The sequence below is a fragment of the Lycium barbarum genome, chromosome 10 (genome assembly GCF_019175385.1).
Source record: "Lycium barbarum isolate Lr01 chromosome 10, ASM1917538v2, whole genome shotgun sequence".
Classification (NCBI taxonomy): Eukaryota; Viridiplantae; Streptophyta; class Magnoliopsida; order Solanales; family Solanaceae; genus Lycium; species Lycium barbarum.
Genome location: NC_083346.1, coordinates 120,102,013 through 120,128,142, shown reverse-complemented (window position 1 = coordinate 120,128,142; position 26,130 = coordinate 120,102,013). Strand labels below are relative to the sequence as shown.

At 33.7% G+C, this 26,130-nt stretch overlaps 1 pseudogene; it reads left to right on the top strand.

Moving 5' to 3' along the window:
* Nucleotides 1-12,112, top strand: part of LOC132615097 (FRIGIDA-like protein 3) — a 62,472-nt pseudogene extending 50,360 nt beyond the window's left edge.
* Nucleotides 12,113-26,130: the final 14,018 nt, after the last annotated feature.

Below are 26,130 nucleotides of genomic sequence, written 5' to 3'. Positions count from 1 at the left end.
AATGACTTTCACCATTAAGTGAACATTATATTACTCTTTTAGGTAATTGATAAGTCTCTTTTACTGAATACTAATTATTATGTATGTTTTACAATTTGGGTGAAACAGGAGAAGCAACTAGCTATTAGTGAAAAATAAAATGGCAGATGTGGGTACTGTTGCGAACCACTTGAAGACATTCACATTGTAGAAGCATTAATCAGATTTTAGGGTTGTTAATGAGAGCTTATCTCAAACTTGAATATTTTGGTTTGGTTTTTGAGTGTTTAATTTCCTTTTATTTTTTGCTTTATTGAGTGTGTGGAATTGGTTTGAATAGAATTGTTTCTGGTATTCAATGCAAGAATGATTTTGTGATGTTTTAATTAATTGTTCTACAAATTGTGATGTTTTAATTAATTGTTCTGCAAAAATGGTTTCATTTACTCTCTTTTACTGCTTAAATATAGATTCATCATCTAGCTTATGCTTTTTAATTCTTAAACTTTACTTATCATGTGGGGTCTGTCTGGTAGAGATTCTAAATTTTTCCATACGGGTGATGTATTTTGTTGAGGATTATGACTCAGCTGGGAAGATGATTTAGATATTGTTATCTATGACTAATCTGTTGAGATTTATTAAACTATCCCCTGTTATTTAGGTATTGATTGGTTATGAAGCTAATTATGATGTATCATATGGGTTCGCTCTATCTCGGGGTAGTTGGATGTTGACCCTGTTGATTTAGTCAATTTTCGAGAATTAAGAATGGATGAAATTCAGAAATCTTACTCCCTAAACAACATTAGCAACTTGACAAACCTTAGCACTCTCCAATTGTTGTGTGAATATGGTGAATCATTGCCAGCCTTAGAATTTCTTAGTTCTTGTCAAAAGCTACAGAAATTGAGGAAAAAGAAGTAGGGAGAGAAATATAAGTCTGAGGAATGGTTTAATGATTAATCTCACGAAGTTTTATGAATTTGTATGCTGTTTATATATATAAAAAAAAAAAATAGACAGAGACCAAATTTGATAAGTTTTTGGATAGTTAAAGAACTAAAACCGGGTAAGTGTATATCTAAGGGACCATTTTAGACTCTCACAGATAAGGGACTATTTATGGCCTTTTCTCAAGTGTTTTCTATTGTTTTGCTCTCTTTTTCTTGTATATCTTGTTTTGGTTTCTTTGAGATAGAAAATAAATTAGAATGGATCATTACCACTTTTGCCCCTGTTTTGTGCTGGTGTTTCATTTAATTTTTGCTCCTCAATGCGGACAACTTTTTCATTGGGAATAAATTTATATTTTGCATTATAATATTTTACAAGTTATGTCCCACGGTTTTAAAGAATCTATGCCCGCTTAGGCATAAGTTCGATTGCTAAGGGCAAAAATTAAAGACTAGCCTATTTGAAGGGCAAACCGTGGAATTTATCCAATCTTTTAAAAATTCATCGAATGTAGATGCTCAAAGTTAACAACAAAACTTCCAAATCATGTTTTTTTATGAAGGAAACAAAAGTCACAATCCAAGTCCAGATGAATGTAGATGCTCAAAGTTAACAATATAACTTCCAAATCACGTTTTTTTATGAAGGAAAAAAAATCACAGTTCAAGTTCAGATGTCAACTAACTCAATTCCCAGCCAAAATACTTATCAATTCGTCAAATGAGTTCATAAAGCAACACATTAGTTTATAGTACCCCTATCAACTTCATGATTCAATCAATTCAAGCAACAGCAAATTAATTACAGTGCAGGTTACCTCAACTATGTTTTTCATAGTGACTAGATTAATGTCACCACTAGATCAATTAAACACCAAAACTCAATTAAATATAGCTGAAAACACGTAATTTACAAGTTGTCATATCACAATTCAATCTATAACCCAAACGTACTTCATACATATTGATAATTATAAGATTATCATAGGTAGAGTTCTATTCTTACCTTAAATATGTGAAATCCACAAATTATTGGACAAACAACCGTTTATTCTTACAACTCCAAGAATAAGTAGTTGAGAAATCTCATAATTTATTTGCTCAAAATTTGACCAATTCAAAGTTATGAACCCCTTCGATCCCAATGTACATTTGGAATAAATATAATATTTGAGTCGATGAACAACTTAAAAATACTCTTCCCTCCATTTACAATTTATTGTCTTACTAGGCATTTGGCCCACATGGTGGGATTATACTGGGCTTGTTGTTGTTGTACTAGGCATTCGGCCATGATATTACTTTGATTCCAAATTAGCGGTTGTTTATGCAATTTACAAAATTTTAACTTTATCTTCATATATTTTAAATCTCAAATTATCCAACAAAAGGTATTCCCTCCGTCCCAATTTGTTTGAAGGTTGACCAATTAGGGAGTCAAACAACTCTTTCTTTCACTATGATTTTCTCCAAATCTTTTCTTATATTGTGAATTATTATTTGTGCAGACTTATAATACTTTTTGTGTAATTTTCAAATATGTAAATTTTATTATAAAATACTCAAAAAATCTACATTTAAAATTAAGTCAAAGAAAGTTGTTTGACTCACAAATTGGTTAACATTCAAACAAATTGGGATGGAGGGAGTATGATTTGGGATTCCAAATCATGATTTCAAATTTTACAAAATGTAAAACTTGACCCAAAAGTTTATATTTTATAAAAAAAATTATAACTTTGTAGATATATTTACCAACCATTTATATCAAATATTAAACGATTTATAAGTTGGTAGTATATTTATAACATATTAAAGAGTAGTTACACTACAACCCATGTTCAATTTTTTCTTTTATTGAACTAAAGATCAATTGACGTTGTATTTTTTTAGAAAGGTCTTATAGTAGCGCCAGTGTTCAGGAAAGCGTGAAGCGGAAAAAAGCGACAAGGTCCCGCTTCACGCTTTAAGCGAAGCGTGAAGCGAAGCGCCCGCTTCATTGAGGTGAAGCGCAATTTTTTTTTTAAAAAAGAGCAAAATAAATAGAGAATATATATATATATAAGAAAAAGTTCAAATCCAAAACTAAAGTAGATATCCATAGACTAAAATTTCAAATAAAAAACTAAAGTGGATATCACAAAATCCTCCAGACCATAGGACAAACAAAATCAAAGCTACTAATAGTTCGACATCTTCCTGTAACTTTGCCCGAATAGACATAATTTCTGTGAAACCTTGCTTTTCGTTTTTTTTTCTTTAACTTTTTCGATGTTAGGGGTACTTTCGGTCACTTTTTTATTATTTAAAGTGTCGAAAGACAAAAATTAAACAACTGAGATTTGAGGGACAAAAATTAAAGACCACCCCAAGATTGGGCAATCGTGCGAATTTAATGATTAAAATTAGGCCCAAACATTTTAGAGCAAATCGAAAAACAAGATAAGCAAGTCAACCAAAGTTTCAATCTTCCGACCTCCAGGTCATCTGATTTTATGGTGGTTAAACTTTAAATATTTTATACATTTATATTATGTTTTAAATAGCTTCCTGAAAGCAACTATTTTTTCACTTCACTCCAAAATCAAACAAAACTTGAATATAAGAAAAGTAGAATGTTTAAAGGCTTATTCTTATTGGGCGAGAAGCATGGGTCATTTGCACTTTGTACCTATTTTGTGCTGGTCTTTAATTTTTATGCCTCAAAGCAAATAACTTTTTTTGCGGGGCATAAGCTTATATTTTCGTATCGTTATGTCCCGCGTCTTAAAGAATTTATGTCCCACTAGGCATAAATTCGATTTTGAAGGACAAAAATTAAAGACCAGCCATTTGAAGGGAAATTCGTGCAATTTCATTACTGGAAAAGGATTTCTGTTAGCCCATAAAGCATTAATGGTTATGAGGTGTGAACTGTGAAATTTGTTTTTAAGTAGGCTAAAGTTTAAATATTTTGTAAATTAGACAATATTTTAACAAATAATCCTAAAGCGACTATTTGTACACTTCACTCCAAACTCAAACAAACTTATTTTTTTTTTTTGTTTTTTGCGCCAATTAGCCTTCATTTGGGGTGGTCTTTAATTTTTTCCCTTCAAATTGGTGGTCTTTAAGTTTTTCCCTTCGCCTAACATCCTAAGGTTATGGGTTCGAATCCCAGCTCAGTAAAAAAAATAAAAAAAAATCGCAAAATAGAATTAAATCTGGCCATGCAATTTGGGCCTTAAGGCAGAATTTGCATGGGCAAAAATTCTGCCTGTGCCCATGTCATTCTGCCTAAAGGGAAAAATTTAAAGACCACCATTTCGAGGGATAAAAATTAAAGACCACCCCCAGCGAAGGCCAATCCTGCAAATTGCCCAAACTTAAACACATTAAGCCCATAAAGGCTTATTCAAATAACCAAACTGAAAACACTTTTTTTTTTCCCGCGGATTGCCCTTCAAACGCACTGGTCTTTAATTTTTTCCCTTCAAATTGGTGGTCTTTAATTTTTGACCTTCGCCTATTCGGACAAAAGTTAGGCCTTAAGGTAGAGGAACGCCTTAAGGCAAACCTCTGCCTTAAGGTCTAACTTTTGCTCAAAATTAGGCCTATCGAGCAAAATCAAGACCTTAAACCAGAGGTTAAATCTTTTCATGCTACTCACGATGTTGCTTTCTTGCTTATGTATTGCAATTTAGAGAAGATAGACCTTCTTAAGAGTGTATCTTAACTTCTTTGCAATTCCTCAAAGGGTTACAGTGGCCATGCTACTGAAATACGCTCTTATTTCTTCCATTCCTTTGGTCAAATAAATATGCTTGCTTCCCAATTAGTGAATTTGATGCCCGCATAATCAGCTTCTATAGCTTAAGTGAAAATTTTTTTTGCCTTAAAGGCAAACTCTACCTTACGATTTTTTAAAATTTTTTTGTTTGACTGAGCGGAGATTCAAACCCAAACCAAGGGGTTTTTAGCAAAAGACAAAAATTAAAAACTAGCAATTTGAGGGACAAAAATTAAAGACCATCCCGAATAAGGACAATCGTGCAAATTGCCCTAATAAAACATCAAATGATCAATTACGCCCAACTATTTAGTCCATATCGGAAAACAAGATAAGCAAATATCCATATAGACAATTCTTTTTGTTGATATTTTTTGCCTGTTCCAATGTTAATTAATGAGTTCTCTCAAATTTTTCCATTTTTACTGTTTATATATATAGCTAAGTTAACCACATAAAGTATGCCTCTTCTTTAATTACAAGCATTCACCTCAACCCATGCATTTTCTACTTGAGACGTCAATGCGCATAATTAAAGGAGATGACATATTTTATGTGATTAATTTAATTACCTAATAGACGAATGAAAACACATGTAAAAAAGAATTCTAAAATTTGAACTGAATGTGTTTAATTGGAACACTTTATTAGGAGTTATTGAGTTAAGGTATTTTATCGGAACCAAACTTAATTTTAGTATCTAAATGAAATATCCTGATAAGTTTAAGGGAAGGCTTATTTATATTTGGCTAGCGAGCTGAAAATGGGCTCAAATTAGCCCAATAAAACATCAATGATCAAAATAAGGCCCAAATATTCAGTCCAAATCAAAAAACAAGATAAGCAAGTCCATAGACAAAGTGCTTCTCCTTTCACTGATATAAAGATTCCCAATCGGAGGTCCGGCGACCTTTCGGGTTTGACCCGCTTCAACGATAGGTTTCTTCAAACTGAATGATTTCTATTTACATTCATTTTGTTCATATTTTCAATGTTTGTTCCAAGTTAAATAACGAGTTTTCTCAATGTTCAGGAAATTTAAAAAATGTGAATCTGCTCAATTGACCACATGTTCAACATTATAGGCAAAAGCTAGAACTTATGGTTGATGGGCAATAAGTTCTTTCGAACGGATTTTTTCAAGTTAAGGTCAATTTTTTAAAATATTTTGTTAATCAGGACAAACATTCAACAGACACTTTTAGGAATTAGTTGAAGCGCGCGAAAGCTGGCCCAGATACCACGGCTATGAAGAAAAGGTCGTATAGAGGATAAAATGACAAGGTCATTTGCAATATCCTATGTTGACAGTTGCCCTTCCCGATACACGGGTTGTTGGTTCTGCGATAATTAATAGGGATGAGATGTTGTCTCTAAAGACCTAAAACAGTTCATAATTAATGCAGATATAGCTAAGGTTGTTTTATAATAAGTAAAAGATGTATATAGCAACCCCAAGTGGTGGATATTAAGGCTTAGTCACTTGTTGTTTTACTTACGTTGGGTCCAGTATTTGCCAATATTAAAGTTTTGATCTGGTTAGAGACTTTCATATCAGTGTAGGGGTAAATGTGAGATTTAGAGAGCTTCTAAGTTCAGAAAACGTCTAAACTGCCTTATGAAACAAATTATTTGGTATTTGGATGAAAAGCCTGTTCAGCTGTCTATCACCAGGCCCCCAGCTGGCTCACCCTGTGGAAATGGTAAATTATGCGTGAGCTCTTAAATATTTTCTTTACACGGTAAGAATCTAGGATTCACTTCATTTAATGGTGCATAATAAATATCATCTTAATTAACGTAATATTGCTATAACACTTGCCAAAAGGACCTGTATTTACCTTAGAAATACTTGCCAAAAGGACCTAATGACTGTGTTATTCAGACTCTTTAAAAGTATAGCCGGTTGCGTGTCGAGTTCTTCGTAAGTAGTTGCATGGCATCATTTTGCGAGAGTTGAGCGACATAGGCTATTGATACTTCTGCCATTATTTCTTTTTTCTCTTCTCTATTTTGGTCGCAGGATGAGTCAGTCTGTCTTGTCTCAATTGTGGCACAATTTGCCTAGTGGACACTAGACAAAGGATTCTTTCTTTTTGTTCTTCTTGGAATTGGGGTGGGGAGTGTTGGTGCCCAGATCCTGAGGAGATATTTTAATGTATGCTAAGTTTTTGAGTTCATTTCTTTGATGAACTCTGTGATTCCAGATATTGCAGATATTTGAGTGACCATGGCTGAGACAGATCTTCCTATGATGATCAAAAGTGTACCATCCCTGATTGAACAATTGGTGAACATTAAATGATCTTAAATCTCATGAAGATGCCTCCATGGATAAGGATTTACTCAAGGATATTGAAGGACATTTCCGGAATCTAGAGGCCTCAGTACTGAACAAGTCGTTGGAACTGGGAATTAGAGAGAAGGCCTTTAAGGAACAAGAATCTGATACTCATCTGCTGATTTCTTCACGAGAGGCAGATATCGCTGCAAGGGAACAAAATTTGTGGGATCACTTGCAAGAACTTAAAGATGCCGCAGTGTCTGCAATTGCTGCAGCACGGGGAGATCCTCAAGTGGCATCTCTTGAACATACAGGTGTAGAGGATAGCAAATACATTGAGGTAAGCAGCTCTCTTGTGAAACAAATGCACTTCATACTGGCTCAGAGGTAAAATCCTCTGGCAAAGCTGCTGAAAATGCTGATGGTGTTTCTTGTAAGGTCAAACCTCGACCAGAACTGACACAATTATGTGAGCAGATGGATGCAAAAGGGATTCATTATATTATGGAAGAGAGTAAAAAAGCACATGACCTCAATTTCTGAGGAACTCTCCGTTGCCCTTGATGGTGCAACTGGACCAGTCCGTTTGGTACTGGCTTCACTTGAGTTCTTCTACTCTAATGATGAATATATCCAAAGCTTGCGCCAAGCCTGCCTTGTTTGTATGGAAGCCATAGCCACCTTGTTGGCCAAGGCTAAACCAGGTGCTGATCACCTTCAGTACCCTGGAATTAAACAGCAAGCCAAGGACATTGCTGATGAATGGAAGCCTAAGTTGGCTACTGCAGGCACTGATGCTGCCAATCAAGCTTCATTGGAAACTGAGGCATTTTTATAGCTCCTTGCAACTTTTAGGATTGCTTCAGAGTTTGATGAAGAGGATCTCTGCAAGCTTGTTTTTGCAGTGGCTCACCATAGGCAGGCACCTGAGCTCTGCCGTTCTCTTGGCTGAGCACACAAAATGCTAGGTTGGTGTTCTTTTAACTGACCTGATGCTGTCTGGGGGACCAGATCATCTCTTTTGAGATGCTCGTTTCACTGGATGATATTGGACCTTTGTAGTATACTCTGCGAGGAATTGTTCAATGAAGCATCTAATAGCTACTTGCAACCGTTTTACTTCATCAAACAATTATGCAACCGTTTATGATGTTTAATTCTATTATTATTTCTTAGCAGATGTCATTGAAGCGTTGATTCATAATGAGAAGCAAATCGATGCTGCTTGTTATTCATTCTTTCGAGCTGACTGAAAGATTTCCCCTTGTCCCGCTCCTGAAAGGCTATTTGAAGGACTTGAGACGAAAGGCACAAGGGAAGGGAGGTAACTCGGGGAATGCAGAGGTACTGCTAGCCAAATTAATCCTTTGGTTGTTGTGCATTTGTTAAGTTTGACCCTTTGGTAGCATATATTTCTGTTAAGATAGTTGCATGCATGCCCAGTTAACTTCCAATGATCGATGATATAGGTAGATGAAGTCATTGGTTGTTATAAGTATTAATCCACTTGTACTTTATTATATAGATATGGTATAATAAATGCAGCGTAAGGCTGCGTACAATATACCCTTGTGGTTCGGCCCTTCGCTGGACCCCGCGCATAGCGGGAGCTTAGTGCACGGGGCTGCCCTTTTGCCCTTTATTATATAGATATGGCATATGCATACTCAAGGCTAATTTAGTTCTTAGAATGCAAAAAGTAATCTAATATTGAGAGTGAAGAAAATAGTAGTCTTAAGTTACCATGAACTTTATGTATATTATTTTTCAACTCTCCGGTTAATCAATGGAAATTTCATGAAATAAAGCACCGAAATCCGTATCAGAAAGATATTTAAATAGTATCCACATACATATATTATGTTGGCCAAGCCGTCTATCTAAATGGGCATTTTCTCTTTACACCAAAAGAAGTAAATTAAACAAAAGAAGACTTTTAAATAGGTGTTACATTGATGTTATTGTTTTGAAACAGTTTCCTATTTCTCTCATGCCAAATTATTTAAAAAAACGCATAGAGATGTTCTTCGGCAAGCTCCCTTCTTTTTGTTTTTTTGATTATCGAAAAATCTCCAAGGGCCACTGCTGCATAATTCGATGCCTAATGGGTCTGCCCCTCTACCCTTTTTAGGCCAACTTCCTTTTTTCGCCCTATTTCTTCTAACTCTTATCTCATGCTTGCCTCTGTCACGGTCCTGGGTAGTACTGTTGCACCTTTCTACCTTGAGCTCAAAAAAGTTTATAATTGTGCTACAGAAGTAACATGTAAAAATTGTATGATTTGTGTCATCTTTTGAACTACCTATAAACAACGCTGGGTTTAGATTATCGGCTTCTTTTCTTCAATTTATCAATCCTTTTTATTGCATTCGTATTGCACATCAGGCGAAGGAAACTATTTTTTGGGTGCCTTTGTGTCGCCCCCTTTCCTCCCGACCACTCTCACCTCACTCCCCCCCCCCCCCCCCCCCACCTCCCCACACAGCGCGTTCGAGGATATGTATTCTGGTCTCTTTTTGATGCACTAGATATTGGAAAAACAAAGATTTGGGTGTGGTCAATGTTGTTAGCATGACCTAGCAGGGTAGCGAAAAAATGTGTGTACAATGATTTATAAAGAAGACCAAAATAACTGGACCATAAATTATTGGCATTATGGTCTAAACGCCCTAAACTTGCACCGGGTTTTGTAGCCAGCCTATCAGCTTCCATTTCTTTCATTTTAATAACTATACATGATGAAATGACTATTAATAAATGTCTCTCACCGTTGATCATGCTTATGTGGTAATAACATAACTGATGCGGCAGAAGTGCGTGGAAATCACATGTATAAAGTGTGTGAAAATTATGATTCTATTAGGGAATAGAGGGGTTTATTATGGGTACTTTTAGATGGTTTATGGTGACGAAGGGCAAATGAAGGCCTGAGAGATGGTGGAATGACGGTGGGGTTATATGGAAAGGGAGGCTCCTGATGGAGATATGATGAAAAGGAAAAGAAAGAAAAAGAGTAGAAATTTTGCAAATTATTATTTTAAGAAACATGGAACTCATAAATTATACACATGTCAGACAATAAAAGGCTAAACATATGACCTGTCACAACGATTGAGGAGCACACTTGGTCGGAAGCGTTTATTGGTTATGTTTTTACCAAGTAGAGGTGTTAAAAATGGGGAAAATGCAAGTTGCTCCCATTCTGCCTAGATTATTTTACCTAGAGGTGTTAAAATCCGGTGCAAGCTTAAGGGGCAATTAGGCCATTCTGCCTAAATTATTTTAACGTTGTGCAAGTAAATTGGGATTTTGAAGAAATGGAACTTGGCAGTTAGAGTTTTACCCATAAACACTCTAGGTGAAGCCAAATTTATTCCTAGTCCTTGATTGCTTAATATGGAGATAAACATAGGATGCAATGTGAATACTTTTTCAGAAATAAATGCAAGATTCAATTTAAGCTTTTTTCAGATTTTTAGTTTAGAGTTTTCATGAAGTAGCAAGCCTGGTTAATGAATACAGGTAGAACAACCATATGAAGCAGCTAGCATTAGGATTTGAGAGGTAAAAATAGCATATTTGCGCATGCAACTTTTATCAGGGAATGAATTAGCTTATCTAGAAATGAACAAGTTGTAAGAAAAAAAGAAAAGTACCTGGAAGCAGCAAAGGTGAACCAGACACATAGCGGTCATGGCTGATGAAATAATGACCAGCTTGATGCCCTTCTACTTTTATGTTAATTTTAGTGGGACTTTAATTCTTGAATCCACTGAACCCCAGGAATTAGCTCAATTGGCTAAGGTTGAGGGACTTGTACCTTTGGTCACAGGTTCGAGCGGTGAGCCAAGCGAACTAACCCTGGTAGTTTTAAGTGGAGAAAAGTAGGGGGGCGGACCCATCATTCCCGTGTTTCAAAGGCTTCTGTTGGCCCAAGGGGTCTGCTCCAGATTCTCGGTCATCATAAAAAAAAATACTTGAATATACATATGAATTTGCTTCTTTCTGAGGTTTGACAATGAAATATCACCAAATCCAACTTGTTACTTGTAACCTGTGTATCAAAAGCAAAAAAAGAGAGACAAAAGGGGAGGTTGACATATCTTATCTCTTATTTAGCAAACTCTCTTACAGAATATAGTGCAATGTGCAGGAACTTGAAGCTGTAAAGGCAATATTACGGTGCATTCGAGATTAAAAGCTTGAAGCAGAATATCCACTTGAGCCACTACAGAGAAGGGTTGCTCAGCTGGAGAAAGCCATTTCTAATGACAAAGACAAGTCTAATGATAAGAATAGACATTCTGGATCAGGTAAACACCAGCAATTCAAGAGACCACGACCGTATGGATCTACCAGACATGCTAAGGTTCCTAGCAGACAGGTCCCCTCTGCTTTTGTTGAGATAGAAACTTATGCAGGATTGCCCAATAAGTACGCTTATGTCAGTACACCTCATGATTATCAACCTCCAAGTCAAGCCGCATATCCCCAGTAATCCCATGAGCAGACATCATATTATTGTCCAGCTGATGAGGGCATTACTGCAAATACTTATACAGCTCCCCCGCCATCCAGTTATGGCAGTTATGCAGGCGCCGCATTGCCAACAGCAGATGAGAGAATTAATGCAAGTTCTTATACACCTTCTGTTCCATCTAGTTATGTCAATTATGCTGGCAGCGGAACGCCAACAGCACACCAACCCTACATGTAATAGACAGACTAGTAACGAGCATTTGTTTGTGGTAACAGGTTTTTCTTGCGAAGACATAGTAGATCACTATCCTGATAATTTGCTACCCATAATAATATTTTTGGCTTGACTAAGCACCGATCTTTTCCCAGTATTTCATTATCTGTGATGCTTAACTTTTTATCCTAGAAGTGCATTATGTAGGGAGAATCTGAACATAAGTTTCTGCATAACATAAGCTCATCAACAGAAGTGGTAAAATGGTGTTACCATTGACCTGGATTAGAAATTTGATGGTAGCTGATGCCAATGGCGGCAACCGATGACCCCTCCCATTCTCCTCTATCTTATTATTAGAAGAAACTGTGTTATATTAGGCTAGAAATTGAATAATAATATGCTAGTGGAAGGTAGTATGTACTTGGTGCAATTATCTTAATGCGGACAAGTTGGTTTGGACACTATCGTTATTAAAAGTTAGAAGGGTAGATGCAATTGTGTGTTGCTTCACTTTAGAAGTTTTTTTTTTTTGTTGTCCCATCAAATTTCTCTGTGATGTGTGTTGGAAATATGTTTTGACTCTTGCAATCGCATTTTGAAAAGCCTATTGGATTACCATTGGAAATTAAACTCTTTGTACTCTATACAATCGAAGACTTCAGACTATGTTTTTCTCACTAAAGAACTCCAAATATTCAAAGCTTCGAAATATTAACGTTTGGATGGAAAATCAAAATCTTCCAAATTATATCCAAATGTGGCCTCGCAATAAAATGAAATTGTGTATGTACATATTGGAAAATAAAAGGTACCTCATTTTCATAGTACTATGATAGTAAGGTCAAAAGTTATTCAGAGACAAAATAGTATTTCTTTTGCCAGGTATGGAATATTATCCTTTTATCTTTTTGTAACTTTTTGGCTTGTAATATCATTATTTTGATGTTTATTTGCTCGGGTAATTCAAATATATGATATTTTTTCTGATAATAATTACTTTCAGACGCAGTTTTTTTTCTTTCTATATCTGATGTTATTTGGGGGATGTAATAATTTTATTTACTTTGTTTTGATTTTTGTTGATTCATCAACATGTAATTATGATTATCAATTGATCGTATTCTCTTTTGTTTTGTTTCATTCTGTTTTAGAACCTGGGCTGGAAGTGGAACTTTTTATTTTGATCTCTAATAGGAATGAATTTTCTTAAACCGAAAGTAAATTTATCAAGGCATTATAGACTCTAATATCAATTGTGTTCTTGAATTTCTGTAATTATTTTTTGGGAATTTGACATATTACCTTAAGATACCCTGCTTTTGACTGTTTGATGGTAAGAAAGTTATTCTCTACATTGAGTTTTCAATTAATGTACATATTATTTTTAATAGAGGTTATTCACAAGCTTAAACTCTCCCATTATTTTAATTTTCTCAATCTATATATATCTAAATAAAGCCGGGACATGAGTCCGGTGATGTGGCACTCACCTCAGCCAGGATTTTGATTTATCTTTTTTCTCATTTTTTGGATGTTACTTGCATCATTCTTTACTTCAATTCATAGTAAAAGCCCAACAAAGAAAAGGAAAAATCAAAAGACACTCATTTAAACAATGAACCGTTTCGCCTCATTAACGAAGAGATGCATCCGGTCCGTTTGCTTGACAATTTCCTCTTCCTATGTAAATGCTTACTTATTGCCCCATTTAATATTCATTTAAATTGGATCAGTGAAAGCAACTTTTAATCATCTCCCCTCAAAATTCAGGTTAAAACTTTCTCCATGTCACTCTTTTCTTAACATCTTTGCATACACACTTTTATGTTACATTTTTATACATATATCATTCTATTCATGGATTGAAATTGCTGCGAATTATTTTAGGTTTGCAATGGAGATTAGCATTTACAAGATTTGACTCTGAAAGTCACACTTCCATCTTGAAGGTTGTTGATTACCATTACATGCACGATACCAATTTTAATTTTAACACTACAACAAAATATGCTTTTAGCGGCAATTCATTTGCGGCAATAACTTAATTGCCGTTAATTATATTCTATAATCAATTATTACCGGCAATATCAAACTTTAGCCCTAATAATAAATGACACTAAACGCTTTAGCGACCTTGGATCTAATGACATTAACCAATTGCTGATAAATGTTTTTGTGGCAAAAACTATTGCCGCCAAAAGAAAAATATATTGCCACTAAAAGCCTCTTTTGGTGTAGTGTAACATTCATATACACTTCCCATTTTACTAATTAATCTTAAATTGAGATTTGTTACTCTTTATTTCTCTATTTTTAATAAGCAGAAAAAGGATTAAGTGAAATCTAAAGATGTGACTTTTATAATTTGTTAGCGCCTTCAATGGGGCGGTGGAATGTAGCGAACTCTTGCAAGTAGGGGTGTTCATGGTTCGGTTTGGGTCGGTTATTGATTAAAACCATAACCAAACCAATTTAGTCGGTTTTTAAATGTCTAAAACCATAACCAAACTAAATAAAATAATAACCACCGGTTTGGTTATTGTCGGTTTGGTTCGGTTTGGTTGGATATTTCAGTTTATGACTAGTAGCCATGAGACTTATCAGTAAAACATTAAAAAGTTGAAAAAGACATGTCTTTTTTTTTGTTCAAACGATAACTTTTATTTATCGTTTAAGGTGGAACATACATCATAGAAATATTTTCACTATTAGTGATAGTGTCATACTCAAGTTACCCAAAGTTGCTAAACTATTACATATAGAGCTAAAAACTAACTAAGTAGTGGCTGCACCATTTTTGTCATCTTAATACACATACCTGGAAATAAAGTAGAGCATAGGAGCTTTTAGTTGTTGTTACAAACATACATATTAATTAAACATAAAGACTACCTAAAATTAAAATGAAAATATATGAAATAAAAAAACTTTGTGTAATGATCCCAAACTTTGGGGCAATACTTGCATTTTGTCCTCAATTCTCCCATTTTATTAAAAACACGTTGTGTAATGATCCCAAACTTCAGATGTTTTTCTATCATTATCCCCAGGACTAGGGTCTCGACTACAAAAAGTTGTTCTTTTCTGCCTTTTAGGAGGATTACCCACGGAAGAAGTATTAGGGCATTACCATGTGCTTGAGTTGCAGCAAATGCTGATGTTACTGAAGTATCTTCTATAGGAACCTCCAAATCTACAACCTCTGTCCTTTTCATATGAAAAATACTAGAAGTTTAGGACCCATTCAGACAAGAAAAAAGAAAGGTATAAATTCGGGAAAAAAAAAAGAAACAACCTAAAATCAAATGGCTGACAAAGAAAGGCTAAAAATTTAAGTTAAAGACATTAGACTCTAACGTGAACTTCTGTTAGTAGGTTTACACTTAACACTTAAAGAGTTAAAAGACTTAAAGACATGGACTTGGACATATTCTTAAAAACATGAGCCTTAAACAATCATGTGAAATAAGTAGACCAAAAATCAAATTAATGATTAAAAGGTATAAAATATTTATAATTATTTATGAAAAACTAAAATTATACATATAAATAATTATAAAATTTATGTATATAATTTATCGGTTTGGTTCGGTTATTTTTTAATATAACCATAACCAAACCAAATATTATCGGTTTTTAAAATTTAAAACCAAACCAAACCAAATGTCAGTTTTTTTATTCGGTTTGGTTAAATTTTCGGTTTGGTTTTGGTTTTAACCAAAACCGTGAATAGCCATACTTGCAAGTTGATAGCGAACTCTTGCAAGTCGATGATCATCCTGTCAGGGTCAACCTCCATCATCACGCGTTCTTTAAGTCTCTCTATATACGATACCCTAAAATGGAGAAATTGAAAAGACAGGCGTTTTTGACGTTTGATAGAATTTTTGAACGATGTCTTTCTCCCTTTTTTCATATTTATTGTTGATCAGTACTAACAGTTAATTAAACCTTATTTCGACGTGGCTTTGTAAGCGGGTTTCTTTTAACTTTCGTAGACTCTGTTTTTTTTTTTCTCTGCCAGGGAAAGTCGCCAGGCCTCATGTATTTAGGTAATTTAGACGAAAACATTTGATTTACCATTACTCTTTTTTCTTACCGAAGGGAATAAGCTAAAAAACGAGTTTTAAAAGACATTTTTTATATGAAGCCCCTATGAATGGTAAGTGCACTTTTTTGTGATGAGGATGGTAAGTGCATTATACTCACTGTCCATCCATGCATTCAAAAATAACTTACAATCAATATTTCGATAATTAATAAAAGTTCTATCTTTCAAATATGTTAATTAAAGAGAGATAATTTTAGTGCTTTATTGCCAAAACTTAATACATGCTTAATATTATTTACGAACTTCAGCATTTAAATAGGAAGCGAAGACGAGAACTCTATAAAACTATAAAATGGTCAGCAATGTAAAATAAAATTTCTACTTTTTACTTCCTTTACGGGATTTCATCTACTTTTTCCCCTCAATTGTGCTACTTGATCTTTCATTTATAGCTTTTATGTAGTATAGGAGAAACGGGGTTTATTAAAGAGTATAGAAAATGAGAATGGAAAACAAATAAGAGAAGACACCACGACTTGCGATGTCATGTTTCCCATTTTTCTTCATATTTATAGGTTTTATATTTTATATTATGTTTTCTGTTGTTTGAATAGAATATAAAAAAAAAAAATTAAAGAACAAAAGTTTTACTATCTAATGAAGAGTTATAGAAATCAATATATATATATGTATCAGGTATGTATAGAAATATGTGTGTGATGTATTGTATACCGCTTTTCAATAAGTTATATATGGAAATATGTGTGTGATGTATCGAAATATGTGTGTACCGTTTTTCAATAAGTATTAGTCAAAGATGAAAAAGCGATAGTTACATACATATACATTATTAAAAAAAGTTGTTAATTTTACATATTGTCCATCTAAGCTTTAACACTAATAAAAATATGCATATATAGATTTATTTTAATTTAGACTATCTCCATTAAATATGAAAAGAAAGCTGATTTCCAAATTTCATCGTTTTTTTCTACATCCGCGCTTACACTAGTTCTGTATATAGCTGCAAGAGGTGTTGTACTTTGATAGACTTTTACTTTTTATTTCTAATATGCCGTTTTTTAGTCATTCTACAATTCTAAATTGTCTACAGGGGTAACAAAGTGGTCTAGCCTTCTTATTTGTTCAATTATAGAAAGAAGAGTTACTTGAAATTTATCTAAAATAGAATATTATGAGGCTGCGATTATTCTACTTCTTTGGAAAATGTATCTCAAACGTGCTAAAGAAAAAAACTGCACACAAGTGAAATCACTAATCACTTGGATGATAGTAAGAAATGGTCAATTTATTCCAGGGGATTACAATAAATTTCTTTCTCTTCTTGATGCACTGAGAAAAAAATTATACTGCTGAGGTTCCATCTCTTTAAAAATCAAACTACATGGTTTATTACTCTGATGTATGATTTTTGGTATGGATTGTCAAAGAAAGAAAAAGAAAATAGTTGCACAAATTTTTAAAAGTTTTTCTTGATTTGATGTTTAGTGCATAGATTATTATTCTAATATAATTTCTAATTTATTTTCATTTGGATGATTTAACACACAAATTGGAAAAGCATTTGGGTTATTTAAAAACAAAAGAAAAAAACGTTAGTAAGAATTTATATAATGTTATTCACGTGCATGGTTGCTTTAGTATATTTTTGTACACTAGTGAAATAGCCCGCGTGAACTAAAAAATATCTATAAGAATTTGCAGAGTCATATTTTGAAAAGTTTATTAAAAAAGAAGAAACATAAATTTTATTCATAACCAAAAGTAGATCTTTGCAAAAACTAAAGATAATTGTTAGTTTTTTCTCACGTAATCTAAATAAAGTAATTTATAAATTCAATCCATAGATGTTTTTCAACAATTAATTAAATTATTAAAAGCCAAATCAAAATTATGCTGCTTCAATCTTTCTATGTTTATGCTTCTATCATTAGGCACAAATTGCCAAAAGACTATTCATATCTTTATCATTTCTCGTTTGGCTCCATCAGTTTGCATTATCTTTGACTGCATCTCTCTTGTTAGATTGAAACCTGCTATTTCCATAGCATCAATCACATTGCTAATAGAAATAGTAAAACTGAATTATCTAGAAGAATAGGTTTACTTGGAGTCTCACCTAAAAACATGCAATAACATACATGAGATGACTTACTTGAAGGGCAACACATAACGACACCGGAAGAGAAAAAGATTAAATGTCGTATATCTGCCTATGCCACCATCACCTCTGCCATGTTCATGGCCTCATGCTGTCTTTTTCCCCACATCAAAATCACTGTTATTTTGTCGTGTTGAATTCTCTCCTCTTTTATATCCTGCACATCTGAACGACTACTCATTAGTTTGCCGAATTTGAAAAATGAAAGAAAATTTCAAAAATAGAGGAACCAAAAAAATCCCTGTAAGTGTCTAACAATTTTTGAACATTAGCCTCACCACAGCAAGGGACTGTCCCTATTTCTGTATTTCTCATCCTTTTATAGTTGTTCTTCTTAATTTATTGTATCATTTAATGCACAATTGAAAACTGAAATTAAGAATTATAACGATTGGATGAATAAAAACGTGGATTGAATTCTAAGAGTCATTCTGGAAGAAATAGAAAGAAGAAAGGGAATTTTAGGAATTAAATTCTTTATTGCAAGATGAATTCATCCAAGACACTTTATTACGTATCATTTTGGGTCTTCATTTTGTAAGTAACGTCCACGCTACCACTCTTCATTATTTTCATTTATTATTTGATATAATTTATATTGTTTTAGCATAGGCTTTTAAATATAGCCAATGAGAAAAATGATGAAAAAAATGTTAAAAGAATGAGAAAAAAGATAAATATTAATGGTGGGCATAGAGAGGTGCCACATCATCTTGTCTATGCCTAGTTTTATATTATATATAGATATAGATCAGTTGTCATTTTTTATGTTGAATAAATATAAGATTATATAAAATATAGGTAGATTTATCTAAACACGATAATTGCGTTGAATTAAGTTATTATATTGCCATTTGAATCATGGTTGTCACTAAATTGTCCACCTCAGTAAGTTTGTCTATCCTGCACTATACGTAAGGTGTAAATATACCCTTTATCCACCAATTTTTTCAATAATACCCCTCCGCTCACCTTTTTGGCTAAAACTAGATGCCGGCGGCAATTTAAGCCTTCCTATTAAATTTACAGTATTTTCTAATTATAAAATTAATCTGTGTTTTTAATTTTAACTTTTTCTTTACTAACTACGTATGTGATATTTGATTCTAGAGTATTTTCTTTGTTCCGTTTTATTAAGGTAATCTTTGATACTCCTGTGTAGAGATATGATATGAAGGCTTCAATGAGATGGGATCAGTATACGTAACCATAAAGATTGACTGAATTTTGTATTGAAACAGTAGGGGTCATTTGGTTTGCACTACTAAAAAAACAGGTTTTACCGACCTAATAAAATGGCTATTTCCGACCTCATGAGGTCGGTTTTGGCCAAAAACCGACCTCAAAATCAGGTCGGAAAATAGTGGGTCGGAATTATTACCGACCTCATGAGGTCGCAAAAAACCGACCTCATGAGGTCGGTAATGTTTTTTTGCCGGGTATTAATTAAATAAAATATCGACCTCATTAGGTCGGTAAATTATATTAATTATATAATCATATGAGTTTACCGACCTCCTCAGGTCGGTAATTTATATGAATATATGATATATTTTGCATAAAACCGACCTCATGAGGTCGGTAATTTATTTAATTAATACCCGGCTAAAAACTTTACCGACCTCATGAGGTCGGTAATTAGCCATATGTTGAATAATTTTGCAGAAAACCGACCTCATGAGGTCGGTAATTTGCAATTTCTGGGAAAATTTTCCAGAAAACCGACCTCATGAGGTCGATATTCTGCAAAAAAAAATTGTAGCACCTACCTGTTATTCCAGCTGCCTCCCTGTCAAGATGAAAATAATTTTACTTTCAACTAAAACGAACTCAAATAGCTGCCAACAATACACCAAACTACTATAAATACATAAAGCAATAAGCTACTATTACAACACATATATTACAACCACCAAAACATCAAATTCAATTCGAAACTACTTTAAAGTTGAATAAAAACGTCAATCAAACATTCACAAGAGACATTAATTAAGCTACTTCAACCTTCGCAAACATCAAAACAACATTAAACTACTTCAACATTGGTAAACATCCACAAAACATTGAGGTATTAGCTTTGCCATGATTCTCATGCTCGACTGAGTGAGCGGTATTCTCTCGTAGACTGTTGGTTTGATTCGAGCACACAACCTTCATGTATGCTTATCAGGAAAAGATCAGATGCCTTTTGATTCCCTATCTCATGCTTTCCAAACTCGGACTGTGCTATCTACAGAAGAAGTTATCATGCAGCTTTCTTTCGGGTGATAACTTACGCTAGTTACCTGCAAGGGAGAAGCAACTATTTGATCTCTTCATACATTAAAATTATCCCCTATTTGTTAAGTTTTGTATCATTCCTATGCATGTTGGAGCACTTGATAGATGAGTGAACATGTAACACCTGAAAATCTTATGCACAAAGTTACCATTAATTTTTCTTCTTTAGGTCAGAAAGCTTCTACCATGGGATCAATAAATCATCAGACTGAACTTGAATATACTAGACCAGTGAGAAGGTTAAGAGAGCAGTAATGCATGATTATATTTCGTCGTTGGCCAGAAGGGATTTTCTTTTTGCTTCAGTATGTGGGTTTGTACCATGTTTAGACTATAACAACTTATTTACTTGTCAACCAGAAAACAATTCCAAAGGAAAGTAAGAAGAGGCTAACACAATCCATAATACAGTCAGTCCATAATACACAGCATGCTGCAACTGAATACTGTTTCATAAGAATGCTAACAGTTTGAAATGGAGCTAACTGAGGGCTATATGTAGGGGCAAATAGATTTAGAGGCCTATCTGCAAGCACATATTGGATAAAGAACATTGGAAACAAACAAAAAGTAAAAACTTCTATCTCTAAAGCCTTTTTCCTTTTTTTTGAATTTGACCCTTCTCTATTCTTTTCTTAGTGGGTGGTCTACCTTAGAATGTTGAACACTTTTACCTGTTTCGGTAAGAATAGCTTGAGTAGAAATATCTAAATCGTCAACAATATCTTACTGAAGCAGACTAAATAGGCTCTTGTCAAAATTTCAATAATTGCCTTACTCAATTATTTTAAACTTTTGAACTCCTAAATCCATTACAAAATATAAGAAAAAACTACAAATGACTTCCTCTTCTCTTTAGCTAGTGACAAAGTTTATATTTTGAAACAACTGGGATGTTATTGGAAGGTGCTTTGGTGGTTTGAGCAATTACAACAACAACTACAACTATGCCTCAATCCCAAACTCAAGTTTGGACTGGTTATGAATCCTCACCGATCATATATTTCCATTTAAGCTAATCTCAGGCAATATTATACTGTGATTTGAATTATCTAAAGAAACAGTAATCTTCTAATGGGCTCTACAAATTTTACTAGAAGTGCATGATTACGATGAAGGTGAGATAGAAGGCTATCTGGTGTAACAGAAGTAAATAGCGCAAAAGAATAGAATAAACCCAAATCAGGAGATTAAATTGGTATTTCCTAACTAATCAGGTTTGGGATTAAATAGCTATTGGGGATCCTCCTGGTTATTGATCATATTGTGTAGCTAGTCTGCTAGATGCATAAATACTTTACCACTAAATCATGCGCTCGGAAGCTGGACACAACTGACGCATCAATCAGATCCCAGAAGTAAATATAGCCATCTTCCGAGCCGCCAGCCACATGTGCATCACTGTTTGTAAGGCAGCAGTCTGTTTTGAAAGACTACAAGGAGAAACAGTAAAACAGAATAAGTTAGGGCCTATTACACCGCTTTACCTGGAAAGTATACAAAATCGAGAAAAGAAAAGGAAAACCACCAAAATGCCAAAGCTGGGATCTTCTAGAAAACAGTTCCTATTTATTTCTCTACTTATTAAGTTATAAATGTAACCGATAAAAGAAATGATTGCTATTAGACCAATAGACCACCATGTCACACCCCCTTTTAACCCGAGTTCAGATTTGAAGGTACGACGTATTGGTGATTCCCATTTATTTTGTTTGAGGAGTCGCCACCTAATTAATTTAACGGTGAATTAGGACACCTAGATGTTAACTAAGGGAAAGTTAAACTAAACCTCAATTAATAGTCTGCTTAACCAGTGTGATTCTAGGTAAGGGCTCTATATTATCCTAAAGGGAAGGGGTTAGGCATCCTTTAGAATCCGTTAACTTACGGTTATCCGACCAACTTGGGTTAATTAATTAAGGTTAAATATAAGGTGCTTTAAATTTTGAGGAAAGAAAAAGGGTTTAAGAAATGTTGCTAAAGTTTAAGAAAAAAGTAATAATTTTATTTAGAATAATATTTATAAAGGTTGCTAAGGCTTTAGATAAGATATGTTATTTAGAACGAGACCGATAGAAAATATGATAATTTGCATGAAAATGAGGCTTCGACTGCTATTTAAAACTTATGATACGACTAAGACATTAAATAAAATGCTATTTTTAGAAAGATTTGTAAAAATGTGGTTCGCATGGAAAAAATAAAATCTGAAATGCCTTTTTAAAAAAGAAATAAACTTATAAATGTTGCAAAGATTAATAATAATAATAATACTATTTTTAAATAAGATGCATACAGTATATAAGTAGAAACAAATGTGAGTTTGTGCGATGTCTAATGAGTAATTGAAATGCCGGAATATTGATTGATTTTAAAGAGTAAAAAAATACGAAAATAGCTAATGAAAGTTCCCTTTACTTTCATTGTTACTTATTAATCGTGTTTCGCTAAGATCTGATGATTGATTCGAACACGAAGAACTCTTTATACTTGAATTTTGTACTTGTACTATTAGCAACATTTTGAAATCCCTAAAATAATAAGAATGAAATAATGTTCCTCTTGACTCGAAATATATATAGTCGTGCTTTTCGCAAGTCCGTTATTCTCAATGAAATAATATTAGACATTATAAGTAATTTTGACATAGAGGAGAGAATAAACTCGTAGGATTGATTATTAGTCTTTTTTAAGCTAACTACCCATTACTAGATTATCCATACTAATTTCCAATAGATCACCTAAGCTAAGAGAAAACAAAATATGAGGAGTGTTAGTCAAATAATATACAAGTTTTAAAAAAATATATATATATATATATATATAAAACAAAATCATAAATAAGGCTAAATGGGCTCAGCCCATTCGGATTGCTGCTGATATGGGAGTTGGGCTTGGCCCAGAATCTATTTTTTTACTTTGCTGCAGGTGGGATGACACAAGAGGAAAGCTGTATTGGGCTTTTAGCCCAACGCCGAAAGCGGATGAAATCGAGTCCCTCGGACTCGTGCGAGGCGGTCATGCATAAAAATGGAAAGAAAGAGGATTAGAATATGATCAAATGAAGAATATCAAACACGTAAGATGTACCTTCAAACAGATGGTGTATACACTGTGTATAACCCATGTATATCATACAGCAGTAGCATAATAGCAAAGAGGGAAGGGGTAAGTAGCAGGGGTCTGCCAATACATTGCAGTTCATATTTTAGGACTGATCATTTTAGATACTCAGTTGCCATGATCAAACTTCAATGGATTTCATCACAAACTAAAATAAAACTAAGGAAGAAACTAAACATTTTTACAATCTGTATACTTCACAACCAACCGAGCCAAGCACTGAGTATCATTTTTTTTTAATAATGCATTGAGCCAAGTGAATTACTGGAAATTGAAAATTGAAGCATTCAAACTCCTTAATATGATTTAACTACCCTCCTCATTAATGTGCTTCAGTGAAACTATATTAATAATATGCATAAATATACATAATCAAACATCTTGCACATTGCAAAGCAAGAGTACATAATGAGAAACACCCCAATAGGTAGGTAGACAGGAAAAATCACAGGCTAACCATTTGAGATTTATATGATATTAACTAGTTGCTTACAGGTTAGTAAAGGATATGATCCTTTTCCATATTCATACTATTTAAAGGAGTCAAATGAAATATATAATTACAGAACATAAGTAGTAGCAAACACAGAATTAGCATGCCTGAGATTAGTTTGTGAAAGTAAAACCTATTCAAAATCATAGGTTCCAGACAGAGATGACACTAATTAAAGCTAGCTGAAAGCTACAGGATTTCAAAATGGCAGGGGAGAGCACTTCAATATTTCACAAGACATTTATCAATTGGAGTAATGATTTAGTGATTTTAAATTAATCAGGACTGCCTATAACTACTTAACAGTTATTGAACAAGCAGTAAGAAAAGAAATTAAACAAGTATAGTCGAAAATCATTGCAGCATACAGGACAGCAATATGTGTGTAAACATTGTCGCACCCCATTTTAACCCGGGTTGAAGCGGAGTACAACATATTGGAGATTCCTCTTCTTGCTTGTTTTAAAGAGTCGCCACCTAATTGATTTTTACGGTGAATTAGGACACCTAATTATTAACTAAGATAAAGTTAAATCTAAACCTCTGTTAATAGTCTGCTAAACAGTATGATTCTAGGTAAGGGTTCTATATTATCCTAAAGGGAAGGAGTTAGGCATCCTTTAGAATCCGTTAACTCACGGTTATCCGACTAAACTTAGGTTAATTAATTAAGATTAAATATAGTGCTTGAATTTTAAGAAAATAGCTTGTACAGTTTATTAAGGTTTTAAAGGAAATATAATAATGCCGTCTAAACTATCTCGTAGAAAAATAAAAATAAATATTGTAATTTGCATAAAGGAGACGCTTAAAAAATGAGTTTTATAGAGGTTGTTAAAACCTTGAATGAAAATAGCAATGTTATCTTCAAATAAGGATAATTTGCATAAATGAATGCTTTAAATGATATTCTAAAATAAGATCTCAACCATTATTAAGCCTTTTAAACATAATAACGCTATCTAAAGTGAAGACTTATAGAAAATATGATAATTTGCGTAAAAGAAGATTCTAAAATACTATTTGAAATAGAACTCATGAATGTTACCGAGGTTTCGAAAAAAAGAAAAAAAAAGAATATCATAATGCTATTTAAGAAATGCTTGTAATTATTGTTAATGCTCGAATAGAAATACAATAATGTTATTTGAAATAAGATTTGTAGTAGACATAGCAATTTTGCATAAAGGAAGTGGCATTTTATTCTTTAGCTCTTATTTGCGTGTTAGCGGCGTTTTGAAATTTTCAAGATAATAAGAATAAAGTATGACTCCTTTAACTTTAAAAATATGAATTTATGCTATTGAAAATCAATCATTCTAAAAAAAAGTATATATTATGGGTACTATAAATAACTTTAATAAAAAGGAAGGCGATGAAGCTTACAGAACTAATTATTAGTTTTCTTAAATTAACTACCCATTATTAAAACTAAAACCCCTCTAAATTCTCTAAGGTTCATCTAAGCTAAGAGACGAAATAAAATAAAGTGTTAGTCAAAACAATATAAGTTGAATACAATAAAGTAAAATAGAGGCGCAAGAAATGTAAATAAATGGGCTCAGCCCGTTTTGGGCTGCTGATTATGCTGCTGGTGGGAGTGGGCTCAGCCCACGTTTTGGTCAAAAATGCTGCATTCAAAGGGCTGCTGCTGGGCTTCGACAGAGACAACAGATTGCGTTGGGCTTTTAGCCCAACACCGAATTCGGGAGAAGAGCGAGTCCGAGGGACTCGTATGCGGTGGTCATGCATAAAATGAAACAGAAAAGGATTAGTATATAATCAAGGAATACAGGTCAAACAGACAAAGGGTAAACTCAAAGTAAATCAGTAGGTTGCGTATATACCATGTATGTTCCCTGTATACCAGCATAGAAACAAACCAGCAAATAGCGAAATGCAATCAGAAATGAACATGTCCCTATTGTCTATATCTCAAGAAAGGAAACCACAGAGACGATTTATTCGGACAAGCAAACTATATTCTCCCCATATATTCTTAAGTGTATGTGAACCCACCTATCCTGTATATCTATCAACACTTCTTCACAAATGAGCAGAAAACATTAGGCAGAAACAGATTGGCCGATAATACTCATGCTATATGTCTACATATGTAATTCATGTCTTTATCCTCCATTTCGCACTTTTTATGACTCTAACTTAAACTTACTTAAGCAAAACAATTGACAGTTTTAAAGATTCCAGGGTTCAAATTTGACACATTCTCATGGTTGCAAATCCAGATTATCATGAAGGAGCAAAACAAATAGCAACACTTAACCCAAACTCTTCATCCTCAGCTATCTTTAAGGTT